The following is an 18,750-nucleotide window of genomic DNA, read 5'->3' on the forward strand; positions in this document are numbered from 1 at the left end:
AACTATCGGTCACCGTACGGCCTTCAACAATGAGCAAATCCCATACAGCAAAGACAGGCCCCGATAAGACAATGTAAAACAATTCAAACGAGAAAACTAACATCTATTTTATGAGCACATAGTTCAACCAACATGTACCTACCAAACGTACTCGTCTTATGATAAGTTAGTTCCCGTAAACGTTCATTATGATCGCAGACTGATACAATCTTTCACGATGGAAATAGCACAAACAAGTGTCACTTCTACGACTTTGTTAAAATAAAATAAAAAACGATTAAGAAAACATCTTTATTGAAGAACATTTTAAGAAATCCAAAAAAAAAGATAATCACTCTGGTTTGTCTTTCCTTTGTTGGTATCAATGACCTACAAAATTAAATATTGTACTTAAAAAGAGATACATGTATATATAAACAATGTAAGTCAAAACATATTAACAAAACTTTTAACTATATGACTATTTACAAAATACAAGTTGAGAAGATATGAAATTGATTCATGTTGAATGGTTATCTCTGGCCCTAGTGTATATTAAGAGATCACCCCTTGTTTTTTGGTGGGGTTCGAGTTGTTTATTCTTTAGTTTTCTATGTTGTGTCGTGTGTGCTGTTGTTTGTTTGTCTTTTTCATTTTTAGCCATGGCGTTGTCAGTTTGTTTTAGATTTATGAGTTTGACTGTCCCTTTGGTATCTTTCGTCCCTCTTTTAAAGAAATAATTAATGGCAGCCGTAGATTTGTTTTCATTTAACCATGGGTTAACCATTTATATTCGATTATTTTACCCTGAGCGTTATGCAATGAATTATTTCGATTCTAGTAGGACTAATTCGGCAATTTTGTTAACCGTGAAAGCCCTACCATACGATACTGTTTTGGCTGTTCCGTTTTACCCAATTTTGATACTATTAGTAATACTATATTATTCAATGATTTGTTTTAATCGCATTTTTCTCATACATTTTTTCATCCGATGTATTTTTATTTGTTTTGATGCGTACAAGAAGCTTTTAAACGCCCGATATTTACATGTGATTTTTGTCTACGAAATCATACTGTGACATGTGTGACGTCATCCTGTTTCGTTGCCATGCCAAGACAATAACATGATTTCGCGGAATTTTTTGTTTTATAGAATATACCATGGAAAATACATTGAAATGAACGTAATTGTATAATTTGCTGTAGAACAGAGATAAATATATTGTATCTGAAGTTTGGCCTATGTAGAGTGGGGGTTTTGATATCGAAAATTGAGAATATCTGGAGGTATAAAGAAGTTGGTCGTAACGCAGAACAGCCGTGTTTGTGTATTACTTCGTCTGAGCTAGAGGTAGATATATTGCGAGTATACTAGTTGACGATAATAGAACGTCATATTAGAATAACTAATCTTTCACGAGCCATATTATTAGTCTCAAAAGCGTTAATACAGTACCATATGTATAAATGTTTAAAAATTTGTAGCATGTTTTTTTTTTCCTTTTTTATTTAGAAATTGGATATGTCTCAGAATATTGTCTTCTTGATTTACCTTTTCATGCTGAAAAAGAAACAAACGATACCACAGGCTGAAAACAAACTGAAAATCAAGACTAAAAAAAACATCAAAAACAAAGTCAAATGAAAAATACTTAACTCCCAGGCAAATTCGAAACCAAAAGTCTCTGATCAAAAAGCAAAATCAAAAGCTCAAACACATCAAACGAATGTACAAATGCAATAACTGTCATATTTCGGACTTTGTAGGGATTTGTTTATGTAGAAAAAAAGTGGATTTAACCTGGTTTTACAGCTAGCTAAACCTTTCACTTGTATTAAAGTTCCATTATAATGACAACGATATGTGAACAGTACATACAGACAAAATATATATAAATGTCAACAAAGGGTACAGCAGACAACATTGTGTTATCAATCACAATCACTATAACAACAACAAAAGATATAAACATTTTTTCCATGTCAAAATTACACAATGACGGGATGTATAAGTACAGAGCGACGATATATGTAACAAAGAAACACGAAAGGGTATATGGAATAGGATCCCAGTTAGGGCAACCAGTCCGGTACCCACGAATGTAGTTCTTAAAAAAAATATATAACTTTTGTTATAAATTGTGTAGTGTTATTATTTCACTAGTTCTGTAACTGAATGTAGTTTTATTTGAAAGGGTAGGCTTTCTAGTTTGAATTTCTGTAAAAATTTTGATTGATTTAAATGTAATCTGGCGTCAGTACATAGAGTAAATTGCCTAAATTCTAGCCTTGATTCTTTCCCGGAAGTAGACAGACTGACCCTGTTGTCAATAAAAACAAAATTTTGCAACGGAATGCCGGTCATGAGGCACTGAGATTGCACTTAGACACTTCTAAATGAATGCCTAACATGAACCAGAAGTCCCAAGGTGGCTATCAAAATTATTTATTGAACAGGACCCTATGTATTTACTATGATTTTCAATGCGTTCCAATGGGGCAAATAATTGGGTCCCCGTTCCATATACATTATTTAGACAAAGTATATTAACAGAAATGAAAGACTACAGAAATTTATCATAGATCAATAACACAATGAAGGCATATTTAAGTTCAGAGCCACGCCATATGTAACAAATAAACACAAAAAGGCATAAATACAAAATATATTGACAAAATATAATGTCAAGAATACAATTGTTAGCATAGAACAATAACGGGATGCATAAGTACAGAGCCACGTTAAATGAATATCACCAAACACAGACTCAACAGTAAAGGTAACATTCAGACAAATAATAAAACAATATAACACGTTGAAAGGAGGATAAATTTCGTCAGTACCCATAATCAAAACTTCAAACAGAGCTAAACAAACACATAAATGTAGACCGAATAACACGAGACTACCAACAACTCTGATTTATATCAAGTGTTATGGGAAGGTAGGCAACTCATTTGTTCTTATTGTAAAACCAATGTGTTGAGTTGTTTTTTGATATTGAGACGTATGGTCTAGGTGCGATTGTTGATTGATTATCTCAAACAAATAGATAATATGCCAAATTGTCGACATCTGATAAAAACTACAGGTATTTCCAGGTTGACAAATCTTGTGTTCCAATCAACGGTTTCTTTTTTTCCAATAGTAACGTTTAGATCATGCACACAGTTCATTGAAATATTTTTATGATAAAAGACCATACATAGTTTTAATTTTAAAACATACTGACGGAACTGATGAAGTGATTTTATATGCATTGCACGTTTATGATTATACTATTTATCGTATTTTCATTGGTGTCCGGATCTAAAATAATTTTGTCATTTTCAATTGCATGTGACTTTTAATTCTTAATATATAGTTTCACCAACCCACTTAATAAAAAAAATACAAAACAAAATCAATTGAAGTTTTTTTTTAACAAAAACCTTAAGCGTAATATATTTATTACATGAAATATCTGTAGACTATATGTCCGGCTTTCATAATTGAATCAATACATATACAAATTCGTGTAAATAGATATGAGAAGATGCAGTATGAATGCCAATGAGACATAATCATTATGCATATTCATTACCCTATTGTTTTCTTTTTCAGAAGTGTTCACAAGTCAGTGGTCGTTATACGGTTTGTTTTCTACCAATTTTGACAATGTATGCAACCATACAAATAGATTCAATACACAGATAACAGTTAGTTGTAAACCTGTTAACACAGGGCAACTACTTACCAACCAAAAAATGTAGCAACAAAATAAATGCTCATGCTTGAAGATTATAGGCGAATGGAATATAAAATGTAAATACCAGCAATTTAAAATACACACACACATAAGGGTGCAAACAGCTTGTATTGTACACCTTCAACATTGGGCACTCTGAAACATTATAGACCAGAAGATAGATTATAACTAAAATCTTCTTTTTATCGTGTTTCTGAAATATTTTTCTTTGTTTCTCTACAGTAACTTATTTTCAGCTCATTAAACAGAAAAGATTAATCATCTTTAACACAGGACAATTATAACAGTGACTGCAATATGTGGAATGACTATTTATCAATTGTTTACCCATCTGTATAGTTATGTTGTGTTTCTGAAAGTTTCTGCTATACCTTAACAATATGAAGCAACACTGTGGTTTTTTTCTCGCTTTATAGCGTTTGTGACAAACGGAAAAAACAGTGGTCAAAATCGTCATCTAATAACATTGGCTAATATAAGAGGTCAATCGTCGTTTCCGACTGCATTTGAAAATATTTTTATATATTGTTTTTGCTGATGATTTTTTGCTTACATTTTTCCTTTAGGTTATATTGTTTAACAAAATAACCAATATTACGGCACTGATGAAGTGAAGACGTCATATTTTACACTTTTGACAAACGAAAACACAAAAAAAATAATCGAGTACTGCAAAATGCATTTAGGTATAAAATATTTTTATAAATATCTTACCATTAGGAGGTTTATTTGCATTTTCTAACGCCTGTTTTACAAAGGTGACCACACCCGTTAGAACAACATAGACTACCATGACCACAGCCTGACCCACATCGTTCATCACAAGTACCAACTGTACCTGGAGGTAAGGTCGGGCACACCAATCTGCACTCTAAGATAAAAAGATAGTAATTAATTTTTCAAATGATTGCTTATACATCTCATTTTAAATTTATCGTTTTGTATGTTTACATGTGGTGAACAATTTCTAGATATAACTTTAGTGGTTTTTTTTACTGAAGGTGTAAAAACGTCTTTAGTATTTTTCTAAATTTCATATGAAAGTAATCAAATATACTCTCATCCAATTGAAAGTGAACTACACTATGGTCCAAGTAGTTAATCCAAATCGAAAATTTCCAAATGTATTTAAAGAAGTTCGAATATTTAATAGTAACAACATGTTTTAAAATTGAGGTATCATGTTGTTTATTTGACTATTACACGTACAACTATATTCAATTGTGCATCAACTGTCCGGGTATTGATATTGTTTTACATACACAGTACACTTTATTGGTGTAAAAATAAAGACGTTTTTTCACCTTCAGTATAAATATGTCAACATTTTTCATGTTTTTCTATCTTTCAAAAATATTTGTTAAACAGCATGGTAGACATATTACATGTTATATTATGCATTTGTGAACTTTCCATTTCGTTGTAGCAACACTGCTGCATCGCCAGCATACGACGTATAACCTCCCAATTGATATGATATTCCGGGGCTTGAATAATGATTTCCTTGATAGAAGATTGCTGCTCTCAAGGAAGCTATTTAAGCAAGAGCACCTGATACTATTCCCAGTTTTTGTTGGGGTTCGTGTTGCTGAGTCTAGTGTTTTCTATGTTGTGTCGTCAGTACTATTATATGTCTGTCTGTCTTTTTATTTTTTGCCATGGTGTTGTCAGTTTATTTTCAATCTATGAGTTTGACTGTCCCTCTGGTATCTTCTGTCCCTCTTTTATGTGGAGTTAAGTTAACGGAATCGCTAAAAACATTTGACTCATGTGATAAATTCGAGACCCTATTTATTAAATCAACATTTTTATCAGACATCATTTACATAAACACCAATAATTCAGTTTTATGTAATTTATCATTATACCAGGGATTTAAAGTTTTATTCTAATGCAATTTGTATGTAACAATTTGTTTCATTGGCTAAAAGTTGCCGTCAAATCCACAGTTGACCAGGCGTAACTAAGGAGGGACAACCATTTTGAAATGATTGAACCATCAAATGTCGGATTACTACTATATAATCCAAAATAAAACAACACCTACCCCGAATTCGCCGTTTTAAAGTTATTTTATCCGAATTTGAAGCGTACAGGTAACGTAATAACCTCCAGTTTGTAAGTTTTCATTTGTATGACGTCACGTTTACCCATGACGTCTTTGCGCCAAAATCATTCATCAAGTTTCGCGGATTTTTTTTTATTTGTCAAATTTAGACATTTTTCCAAGTTTTATCGTATTATTTCTTTTTGAAATGCATTATAATTGGAATAACAGTACTGTAGTTGAAGAGTTGCCACCGTCAATTTTGATTTGACGGTCACAAATCTCCGTTTTACTGTCTCCGCTACGCGTCGCCAGTAAAACTGCATTTGCGACCGTCAAATCTACAATTGACGGTGGCAACTTTTCAACTACAGTACTGTTATTCCTTAATTCGTACAATGTATGTTAATTTTTACATATAATCAATAATTTGTAACTTTACAACATGTACAATATACTTAGTTGAAACACATACACACATTGAAAAACATACATGAACATATACCGCAATATAAACAATGATGAAAGCGATACACTTACTTGGTGTTGCACCACTGACAGTTGTAGTTAAGAAAAATAGGACACAAAAATTACACAGTAATAATCCAGTTAATTTTGACATCGTCTCGGCAAAGAAATAATGACAAGTGACAATGCTCACCTTTTTCTGTTTATATATTTCATTTTTTTAGATAATTTATTTTACTCACGTGTTAAATGATATACAGCTCCACGAAAATGTAAACAGTTTTAGGAAACAAAGGATATAAAAGACATGTGGTTAAAACTTTTATTTAGAAGAAAAAATATTTGCATTTATTTGTAAAGATGAAGACATGTCATCTTTTAATTGCATGCACAGTTTAAATACAATAATCTTTGAAAGCCAGTCCTAGTGTTACGACAAGTTGTTCTAGATGTTTTCTTTTTCGAATATTTTAAAATTATTGAATCTATAAATAGTTTTAACAGTAACCAAATTAAGGTAGATTCTTTCCGGAGAATACAAGTTACTATAAACAGATATTCAATTTATATATTGTAATGACAGTATTATTACGAAATATTTGTATCCAAGTTAATTTTAGGATTCAGAATACACTCAATGATTTTTACATGTTTAAACCTTTACTTCTTAATTTTATTAATATAGAATTCAATTTCGAAATATGTTAGACATGTTGAATTTAATTTTCAATATATGATCTGGGTTGTAGAAGGATCGCTCAATACTGCATTCTCTAATTTCTAAGACATAGCTTCTTCCAATTCAGTTTTGTCAACTAATTTCTTTACTTTCTAATTAAGCCCCATCCATACCCCAAATTTAACATTATTCAATGAGAATATGCAAATGTTTTAAGTCAACAAAAGGAAAATATCATTGTGGTCCAACACTTTCTATTCTCTAAAAAAATTATGCCATTTTTCTGTATCCTGCATTTATGTTTCTATAACCACTCCGTAATTGTAAAATATTGATATTGATCCAATATTCTACATTTTGTAAATTCTTTCCAGCTTTGAATGTGATATAAAGATGAATTTGAATCAGCAAACAGATTAACAAACAAAACAAGAAAAACAAATTTATGTGGTAAATACTTAGAAGCAATCATGGTTTTCTTTTAGTTATATTCCTAGTATACTATCTTTCCTATTTTTGAGACGACTACTAACTTGTCGTACTCGATGTCAGTTGAAAATGTGTTGCCCATTGTTGAAAAGGTGTGCTAATGAAAATAGTTGGCTCATTCGTCAAATACATAAAAAAATAGTGTGTCTTCTTGGTAGATAAAAGTCGTAACTAAAACCCCCATACCCGTATCCCGATTTAAGCTATCGAATTATACATATTACCGGCTTTATAATAACATGAGCATCACGGCGAGTGTCACATGCTAAACAGGGTATGCTAAACCTTTCGGTACACCTTATATCATCCCAATTATTTGGTAAAGTTCTCGTTGTTCAGTCTTTCATTTTCAATCTTGTGTTTTGTTGCTGTAGTTTGTCTGTTTGTCTGTATGTCTGTTTTCTTATTTATTTGGCATGTCGTTTTTCAGTTTATTTCGACATATAAGTTCGAGTGTTCCTCTAGTATCGTTTGTCTAGTTTTGTAAATTCAAGTTTTTTGTATTTAACAGAAACTGTATAGTAGTATGTGCAACAGTCCGTCATATTTTCCACCGAATAATATTTGATTATTATAGTTTGGTAATTGTTAAATCACCATATATTTAATCTGTTTCTGTTTATATTGCTCAATCATCGATGAGTTGAAAACAAATTAGTAAAATAAACCAATTAAACACGTCAACTATCAGAATAGTCCAGTCGATTTGTGAAACAATTGCTCAGATTGTGGTAAAAGCATAAAATTTTGCAGAGTGTTAGTTGAGGTCATAACTAACATTTATAGCTATGGACCCAATTCAGAAATTCAAAATGGCGTCTCTGGGCGGCCATTTTGAAATTGTGTCCAAAAAATTAATAAAAATTATTAGACAAAATATGAAAAATATATTACTTTACCAATTTTGATAAACTTTCGTATATCTTATGACAAAGAATATCAACTGAGGACTATTGAAGTATTAGGTGACCATCTTGAATGATGTTCATTTTGGAAACGTAAATTTCCAATATATCATTATTCGCTATCCTAAATCGTTTTTTGAATTAATACTAAGTTTTATATGCATTTACAACTAGTTTTGCTAATCATTTATTTATGACTGTTGCTATTCATATAGGATATATTCACCAAGCACTCAAATAAGGGATGCATATGGTAACATATAAATGTATTTAAAAAATACGCGTTAATTCTTTTAATTGCAGTTTAGCATGTGGGGCTTAGTTACTTTTTTACCACCAAAAAATGCGTATATACAACACAAGTTATGGCCATTGTATGTTGAAACGGAATAATACGTAGGTATTAAAGTCACTGGAGCTGAAAAAAAAATTAATAGACTGGAAAGAATTCCGTAACGCCAAGAGAGGACACATGAGGATTTACAATGACAATCAAATACAAAAAGAGCAGACATATATATTTGAGCTGGTAATCAGTCATTTTTGTAAGCATAAAACTGTTCCAAGTTGATGAAGGCCATGTAATGGGAGAATCACAAGGCAAAAGGTACTTATCCTGTGAAAGCCCTTCTTAAGATCAAAATATATTTTGTCAGGAAAAACGAAAAAAGTCTAAGACGAGTCACGGATTGAAAATACCAGTAAAATAACCAGCAACGGTTGTGATGAATTAACAAGAACAATATGATTGCAGGGATTTTTTCCGTTCATTGTGATGAGGTATCTGACTATCATCATGAAGCCTCGACAATTATAATTGACAAGAGTGTATGTGACTGTCACTTGAACTACTAAACATTGTTCTTTTAGCCAGTGCTGGAGATTAATATTTCAGGAGCAGATATCATGCTAAATGTTTGTTAAAACTGCACTACAAGGCAATTAGACAGAATTCGAGACACAGAAAAAAAGTCAAGAATCTCGCCAAATTGATAGAAAAAAGTGACGGCTCACACTCTGGAACAGATATTGTTTTAACATTTGAAATTGATGATATTGGTAAATTGTACAGTAAACGTTCTTAGTAAATATGAGTTGTCATTGAAGGAATGATTAATACAATACTTCTGAAAAATTGAATACTAGCTGCCATAGATAATATGCAAGCACACATGAAAGGTTGCGTCTTTCTTCGAATTCTCAACGAATATGTTGGGGAAGTTCTAAAACAGGCCATGTCTTTTAGTCGTGATTATGAAGGCCTCTTCATAGTCAAATGAACTAGAATAGTTTGAGGAGTTAAGCTTGTTACTATAAAAAGGTTTACAGAGACATTCAATGTAGGCTTTCCAAATGAATCGGTTCCACAATCTTTGAGACATCTTACTCTCTATCTGAGGACCGATAAGTTGCAGTTGTACCATTTCAACGACGAGCTGCACAATTGAACTATTATAGCTGAAAAATGGTAAGTCTTGTCTGCCACTCAACGATATTTCTGGACTGTGTCTCGATGTTTGGCCATCCTGTATCATTCTTACTAAGGACACTTATGTCTGTTGAACTGATGCGTGTCAACAGCTGTTATTGTGTGTCCCTGTAAAGTTATTCTTAGTATCAAGCATATATATTTTGCCTGGTATGGCTATGGTTATGCCTTCATTTTTACCCTTTTATTATGAGTCTGTTTCATAGCTTCACGATTAAATTTGTTAAAAATCAAGAGCACTAATTTATTTTGCGTATGCTTATAGATATCCTTTGGAAGCTACATTCCAATTTTATTACCTGCGTTGTATCAGTTCTTTCTTCCATGATAACTCCAAGATGTTCCAGGCGTTTACTGTACAATTTAGCGTGATCTGTAAGCTTGGAGATTGGTACAATACATCTTCCAGACCGTGTGCTATCAATATATTTTATTATTTAGGAAAGCACAACTCCAAGGATAAAAGATTCCTGGCTTTCTTTCTGTGTCTTAGATTCTGCCTATTTGCTATGTTGTCAAGTTTAATCAATCATCAAGCATGATACTAGTGATTTGCCATCTCCAGATCTTACTTTTGCTAAGGGAATATGTCTTGTAGTACAAGTGCACAGTCATGCCCTATTTTTGTCGATTTGAAAATGTCGATGTATCATGGAGATCTTCAGATACACCACCGCAGAAAAAATACATTGCAGTCATTGTTCTTTTTGATCCAGTTCCACTTTACAGTGTCTGGTTACTTATTGTTTCCTTTCAATTGGGAACTTATCTTTAACATCAGAAGTATGTTTTGCCTTAAGCTTTTGCTGATGAAATATTTTGAAGTCTGAAAATTTGTTTGACATGATTTGTGCCATTTTACCTTGTGATTCTGGAGTGCTTCTGCAGTTCCATAGCCCTGATTCAACTGTTTTGAATTGAGCGAAAATAAAACCAATTCAAGACCCAACATCTTCGTATGCTTGCATCAAACGGGTGATTGCCAGCTCAAATGTCTATGACTGTTCTGTTTGTATCTGCTTGGCATTGCAAACCCTTACACGTCCTCTCTTGCCGTTTCACACATTCCTTCCAGTCTAATTGCCTATTATGTTTTTCTGATATATAGTTCAAGTGTTTTCGAAATCTACAATTTTGATCTTTTCAAAAAAAAAACTTTCGGTCATAAATTATATAATATATACGTAATTTCTGTTTTAAAAAGTTACTTAGGCTAACGTGTAATTAAAAAAACTTATGATACTGATATCTTATTTTTGTAAACATGTGCATGCCTTATCTGACCTCTTTGTGAATATCCAATATAAATTAGTAAAAAAAGTATGAATGCAAACAATGAATTAATAAGATTAGCGAATAATGATATATTGGAAATTCATGTTTTCAAAATGGCCATTATTCAAAATGGCTACCAAAAAATCAATATATATGAAGTTCTCAGATGACAGTCCTTGTCATCTGTGATGAATATACCATATGACTATATATTATTTCCTGCAGCAAGCGCTTAACTTATAACTCAAAGTGAACACGGTTACTAAGGAAATGCAAGTATGTAAAGGCAGTATTAAGTTGAACTACTCTATGTTAATGTGGAGGACAATGTGATAGAATATGATAAACAGAGTGTGGTTTGACAAAACATGTATATTTCATTTATTGTTAGATATTTTTAACGTCAATTGAGAACATTTGAGCAATTTATGTTCTTATAACATTACTTGTATGATATAAAATTTATTATGTCTGCAATCAAGGTTTTTGAAAGTTGTTTCAAATGAACAATATCCACAAAACGAATTATCCAGTAATCAGCCAACTATTATAAACGACAGGTATACAAACATTTTCTTGCTTTATTTGTACGTATACAATAAAATTCTCCTGTTATTCTATGTTGGACAAGCGGTTGCACGAATATTGCTTTCAGAGTAACAGTTCATTTTATGATCCTCTTCGTGTCTGCGTTTTAATGCTTTTTTACCCGCTACAAAACAGAAGAATAACTCGGGGAGGGGGATAGGCTCGGATTTTGTCCTGTTTATATAGCTCAAACAAATACATTTGTACATCTTCCACAATACATTTTTTATTATATCGAAAAATGACTACATATTTTGGCTTAAAAAAAAAGATTTTCAAAATGGCCGCCATACAATATGGGTAATATTTCCAAAACTTTTGTTCTACAAGACAATTGGATTCAGCACTGTTATTCTATTAACCAGATTTCATGTGAATATCTTCTCTAATATCATTTTCGTGATTTTTTATTATTAATCTATTGAGATGAAACGGCTGCCATTTTAAAATGGTCGCCTCTTCCGCCAATTTCGACTTTCAGATTGGGTCCATAGCTTAAAATGTTGTCCATGACATATACTACTAATAAAATTGAGAATGGAAATGGGGAACGTGTCAAAGAGACAACAACCCGAACATAGAAAAAAACAACAGCAGAAGGTCACCAGCAGGTCTTCAATGTAGCAAAAAATTCCCGCACCCGGAGGCGTCCTTCAGCTGGCCCCTAAACAAATATATACTAGTTCAGTGATAATGAACGCCATACTAATTTCCAAATTGTACACAAGAAACTAAAATTAAAATAATACAAGACTAACAAAGGCCAGAGGCTCCTGACTTGGGACAGGCGCAAAAATGCGGCGGGGTTAAACATGTTTGTAAGATCTCAACCCTCCCCCTATACCTCTAGCCAATGTAGACAAGTAAACGCATAACAATACGCACATTAAAATTCAGTTATGCCAAATGTCATGCTTTTACCACAATCTGAGCAATTTTGTAAAAAATCTGCACAAATCGACTTGACTAGAAGAAAATAACAGACTAACAAATACACTGAACTGTAACAACAACAAACCCCATCATACGTCGAAAAGGACTATTTGATAACAACTTCCAAATACTTAGTAAAGGACATTTAAAGGATGAAAATAGTTGGTTGAATATGGTGGTATTGCTAACAAAACCTAAGAATATTTAACATCTGGTATCTTTCATGAAACTATGTATGCAATTAGCAAGTAAGAAAATGTGTCAAATAAATGGACAATTGTTATCATGATTTGGATTTGTCATGAAGGGATCTTTTTGGCGGTATCTTTTTTTAAAACAAACAGACATAATAGGTAAAATGTCAAAAATAAGGATACACCAATTAATATTGAAATATTTTAATTACTATAAAAACCAACAAATCTGTCAACTAAGAAAAACAAAGTAGAATACAGATAAAGCAATAAAAGCATTTGTAAAGATTTGTGAATCCACCCTTTAAACATGTTAAAGTAACTGTTATTTACCATGCTTACAAATAACAATTGAATAAACCTACGAAAGCACTGTGTCAGACAGTAAGTAGTATGTTGCTTTGTTTGCGAATTCTACGTATTCTCATCCCATCACTATATATTTTCTTTGATATTGACATTAGTAAAAAAAATGCTATTTAGGCTATCAATTTTATTAAAACAAAATGTAATCATGCAGACAATCCCTTAATCAAAGTTTCCATACTTTCTTTTAGTTTACATCTTTTTGGTTGTAGACAGCATTGATAATAAATTAGACATTTATATCAAAGGGTTTCCGAGCATCACTTTCAAGAGTTGAAATATCAAACAAACACAATCTGATATTTAGAGCTTTGTTCGTCGTTCGTGTTGAACTATGACCTACAAAGTTAATCATTTGAAAATACAAATCTTATTGAAATTGGACAAAATCATCTGTTATCATATATTTTCGGGAATAATTTTAATGGATGTATTTGTATTTGGAATTGACAACAAGGATTACTTAAAAAAATATATCAATTATTGCAGAGAGAAATGACACAAGCAAAGATTCGTTTTCTAATCAGACGAAAAACATATCTCGTAAATTGCGAATGTACAAATCGTCAATATTGAATGTTACCTCCTTTCGTGGCATTGCCATCATCATCAAAACAACATATCAGAACTTAAAAGTAACAGTCTAAACTGTTCTTCAGTAAGTGAAGTGCACTGAAAGAACATCTAATCGAATAAGGTTCACGACTGAACAGCAAAAATGAAATATTGATCTCAACCACGATGGATAAAAACAAAAGAAGAACTGCATTTACATACAACAGAATTTTCATCAAACAATCTATCTAATTTTAGTAACCAGCCAATATCATACTTATTATTTATGACATTCTCGAAATAAATAAAAAGTTGCAGTTGTGTGTGATACTCTTTTATGAATATATTTATCACAATAATTATATTTTGTAAGATCGTAAAACAATTTTTCATATTACATACAATTCATTTTCATCAACATTTGTTTCTAGATTGACAATACTTCTAAAAATGTACGATTTAAATTAAATTATAGATTAGTATAAATGATATAGGTGAATACAAATGCAGCAACTGTTAAATTCGTCCATTCAAATTGAAGCTTAAAAAAGAAAATTCTATCAAATATGTCATACTATGTCACTTTCCCGATGATTTTTGTAAAAATTGTAAGTGGCAGCATTCGTGTTCACTCTCAACCTTTATATATGTTATGTATTATCATCAAATACTACTTACATTTAAATATAAGGAATGAACTCAAATGCGGCCACTTCCATTCTAAAATTGTGCAGATTTCAGTAAATCAGCATGACTCAATGATGCTAGCACCCGATGTGTGTGCATTGCATTGTCAAAAACAGCCCATATTTATGTAACAGAAGCATTCTTCTTTCCAATAAATAGCTAATAGTTTACATTTTAACAATTTTGTAAAATTGCTATTATTTGGGGCCACAAAGGAGTCTTCCTTTAAATTTTAATTCGTTTATATTGTCAAATTAAAAAAAATCAAAATCTGAAGGCAGAAAGATATTAATTTTTTTCAGTACTATTACTTTAAACATTTATAAGATAAGGTTAAGTGACAAATACAAACGGCATCGAGAGCTAGTTATAAGGTCATGAGCTAAAACGAATTTATTTCATTCTTTACGGTCCTGCTGCGTAAGTTTAACCTTTTTGATGGAATTATTTCGATGTTGTGTATTTAGATTAAGCTAAACCGTAGTAAGACATTCATCTCAACTTTAATGACAGTATGTTAAAAAAATGCAAACTGAGAGAGTGCAATTCAAAAGGATATTAAAAATTCATAAAGCGTTACTGGCAAAGCCATGGCAAATGTGGAGAGAAACCGGTTCACAAATTTAAAATATCACATAAAACATTTGAAGCTATTTAAAGAGTGTGGGTTATCTCAGATACTTCAAATGCTTATACGGATCTTTTTCCACTAGTGCTAGCTGTCATCATACTCATTGAAAAAATATCTGTGATACGTCTCATACGTACAAGAGTTATTTAGAACACAAGCACAATCGTGACAATCAAACGTTATTTATTAATCAGTTTAGGAGATCAATGAATGTGTAAAACCATTGCTGAAGATACACAGTGTGTAAACTGTTAACTGTAATATGTGTAAAATAATATGATTGATGTGAAAATCACCGAACCGACGTTAATTGATTGATTTTCTTAAACCTTTTTTTTTCTTATGTATTAAAATGTACATCGGGACAATTGTACATGTTTGTTATACGAATTGTGAAGTTAATCTTTAACATAACTTACCATATTTCAAAGCACGTTTTAACTTTCTTCTTACAATCATGACCACAGCCATTAAAACAACAACTTTTTCCAGAGCCACAACCACCGCTTTGACACTTTTTACCACATGGACCAATTCCAACACCAGGTGTTCTAGGACACATCATCACGCATCCTTTAAGAAAACATGATTGAAAGCATCAGTTAAGAAAAACTAATGCTTCACAGTAAAAAATATAAAACTGGAAATAAACTATCCCAGTACAAAAGCAATATTCATGGAATGGTCATGTTGACAGGGACACATATACAACGAGTTCTTCCTTGATGGTTTTTCAACACATTAAGTGATAAACTGGGGAAAAATAGTTTTATAATTGATGAAAAAATACAAAATGTTTTTTGTTTGTTTATTTTTTTGTACACATGCTCACACACACACACACACACACATAAACACGAACACAAACCAAAACATAAATAAGAAACCGATTTACATGTACTTACGTCGACCGTTGACCTCTATAATGAAAAATGTTAAAAGACAAAAGTTACAGAAAATAATTCTCATCAATTTCGACATGGTGTCGTTGCTATAATTGTAATTGTTATTCTGACTGAGAACTGGTGATTTATATAATACATAGACCCAAAAAATATAAAACATAAAATCAGGGAAAAATCCCCTTATTTCCGATGACGAACAATGTTTTCCAAGATTAATATGTTTTTTGTTTTACATGTAAGCACCAATATAAATATTAAACATGACATATTCGTACTAGCTGGTGTCATGACATGTGGCATTTCGTTAATAAACTTTAGTTTAAAACTTGGACAACAAAGTAGGTGTTTTCCAAAAATTTAATACATGTTTTATAGAAATCCGGACTTAAATAAATCAAATTTGTCCATAAAATTAATTTTTACAAGATCATTGATATCCGCCTAATTAAAAGTGGTATATGTAATAACATTGTCATACATGAGCACTGTACCATGTGTTCTTAGTTCTTTTCCCAAATATATATATTAACTGACAGTTTTATGCTAGAACAAATTGAGGAACATGAACATTTAGAAAGAAACAATGCACTCAATTTCTAAATCTAAGAATCATTTAAGTATACACAACTTCAAGCATACATAAATAATCAAACATGAATAAAACACAATCGATTTACCTCTTTCGGTGTTATTGAGTTCACTTATCGTTCATATAATGACTTATGTCTTGAATAATGGCCTAAATTGGATTCGGCGATATCTTCTCCTCATCTTGATCTCGTTTCAAAAATACTTTGGATTGGTCACTTCTGCGACTTAGAGTCTTATGTAGGTGTAACCTGTGCTCATACTTATAAGCCTTTTTTATAGAATAATTTCCTTATACATTTGTAAGCAATACTTTGAAAAAAAGAATGTATAACTTTGAATTGCCCCAGCCGCATTCTGCTAAGTTACATTAACGTTTTCGGATTTTTACAAGTTTATGTAACTACAAGAAATAACACAGTGTTTGCAATATAAACAAATTGTAATCTCCTTTATATTTCTGAAATGCTTTCTGAAATCTTTAGATGCATACCTATATTGAGTTTAAATTATTGATAGGGGTATTTTGATGAAAAGTTAACACAATAATGTATAGGTTACGATCATACAACGTCGAGGGAGGTTATGATTCTTTTCATTCAAAATTCTGTTCGTACCATGCTAGCGTTGATTTATATTTGTTTTTAGTGAAACATAACATTATATCTGAAGAACAAATCCTCTCAATCAGAATTTGTTTGTTTCTCTGTGCTCGTCATATTTTTTACTGCAAAGTTAACCAGAATGAAAATAAGAGAGGATTTAGTTTCCAAAGGGACAATCAAACTACGTAATAATTTTTTATCATGCATATAAACTTATTCGAATTAACATGCTAAGACCCAAAGGTAGAACTCGATAAGGATTTCCAATGAGACGAATCTCAACCAGAGAATAATTTAGGCCTTCATATAATGATGTATAAAAAGCTACACGCATGTATCGTCCACCCGTGTTGTACTACATTACCCAAAACTATCTTTGCAATGAAAAAGAAAATTGTCCAAACAGCTATATTTCTATCTTTTCTTGTGTTTGCCAAATCCAGCGAAAGCCTTCTGTTTTATAGTCATGGGTGTTTTCCAATCTCTCTGTTCAAAAGCATTCAACGTTAAAGAATTACTTGCCTTTTCTGATCGAACTTGAATTTGTATATTGACAGGAACTCTAATGATCTTCACATTGTATAATGACTTCAAAATTCATCTTGAAAATTAATGAAATAGTTGCTTTTTTGTCATTTTTCCAAGAAACAGTTCTTATTTCTATAAATACATTGCAAACACATTCCTAAGCTATATCTTTGAATTGAAGAATAAAAGTCCGCTTTACAACAACTTAAGATTCGTAATCTCCTCACCCCCTGAATTTATCTTACCTAAATAAGAAAACATCGATATATTTTTTTTACCTTTTATGTCGTTGTTCTCCTCTTATATTTAATGTGTTTCCCTCGGTTTTAGTTTGTTACCCCGATTTTGTTCTTTGTCCCTGGATTTATGAGTTTTGAACAGCGGTATACTACTGTTGCCTTTATTTATCAGCAATAATAATTTTGATCTTGTCGTCATATTACAAATTTCTTTTAATTGTCCTTTGCTTTAAATTGGACCGACTACCTCTTAAGTCTTTATCTGTTCAATGCATTGAATTGTTTGTGTCCGTCTTGTAACATGGTTAGATATGTCTAGATGGTTTTACACTAGATTATTTGGGACCATTTATAGGTTGCTGTTTGGGTGTGAGGGAAGGCTCTGTATTGAAGACCATACTAAGACCTATAATGGTTTACTTTTACAAATTGTGACTTGAATGAAAAGGTTTCTCATTTGCGCGCATCATACTACATCTTCTTTAATCTAGACTTATCTCCTATTCAATCATCTTTACTTAGGTTTGTGTATCAACTGATTATTTTTGATGCAAACAAAAGGGCTGTGATTGTACTGAGGGATACATATTTTTTTCTATCATGTTTATCTTCGGTTGATTTGTCATGTTCTTACATAAAATCTATTAATGACTTTTTTATAATTCAAAAGAAAATTCGAAAATATCAAACATAGTTATTTATCAATTAGATGTTTAAAACCATAAAAATATAATGCAGTAAAAATGATTTAAATTCAATCGTAAAATTTGCAAACATTTTTCATCGAACTGATTTATACTTAAAGCAGTCAAAATATTGTATCTAACAACACGGTTACGGCTTAACAT

The 18,750-nt window shown here is 31.6% G+C and overlaps 2 long non-coding RNA genes across 2 annotated transcripts; both read right to left on the bottom strand.

The window, feature by feature from the left end:
* Nucleotides 1–277: 277 nt before the first annotated feature.
* LOC143075987 (uncharacterized) lies at nt 278–6,455 on the bottom strand. Its single transcript, XR_012978497.1, has 3 exons — nt 6,319–6,455; nt 4,446–4,602; nt 278–369 (listed from the first exon to the last, which is right to left on the bottom strand). It is a non-coding gene; the product is annotated as an uncharacterized LOC143075987 (long non-coding RNA).
* A 6,606-nt stretch (nt 6,456–13,061) lies between these two features.
* LOC143074590 (uncharacterized) lies at nt 13,062–16,031 on the bottom strand. Its single transcript, XR_012977950.1, has 3 exons — nt 15,943–16,031; nt 15,457–15,610; nt 13,062–13,503 (listed from the first exon to the last, which is right to left on the bottom strand). It is a non-coding gene; the product is annotated as an uncharacterized LOC143074590 (long non-coding RNA).
* Between the last annotated feature and the right edge of the window lie 2,719 nt (nt 16,032–18,750).

The sequence above is a fragment of the Mytilus galloprovincialis genome, chromosome 5 (genome assembly GCF_965363235.1).
Source record: "Mytilus galloprovincialis chromosome 5, xbMytGall1.hap1.1, whole genome shotgun sequence".
NCBI lineage: Eukaryota > Metazoa > Mollusca > Bivalvia > Mytilida > Mytilidae > Mytilus > Mytilus galloprovincialis.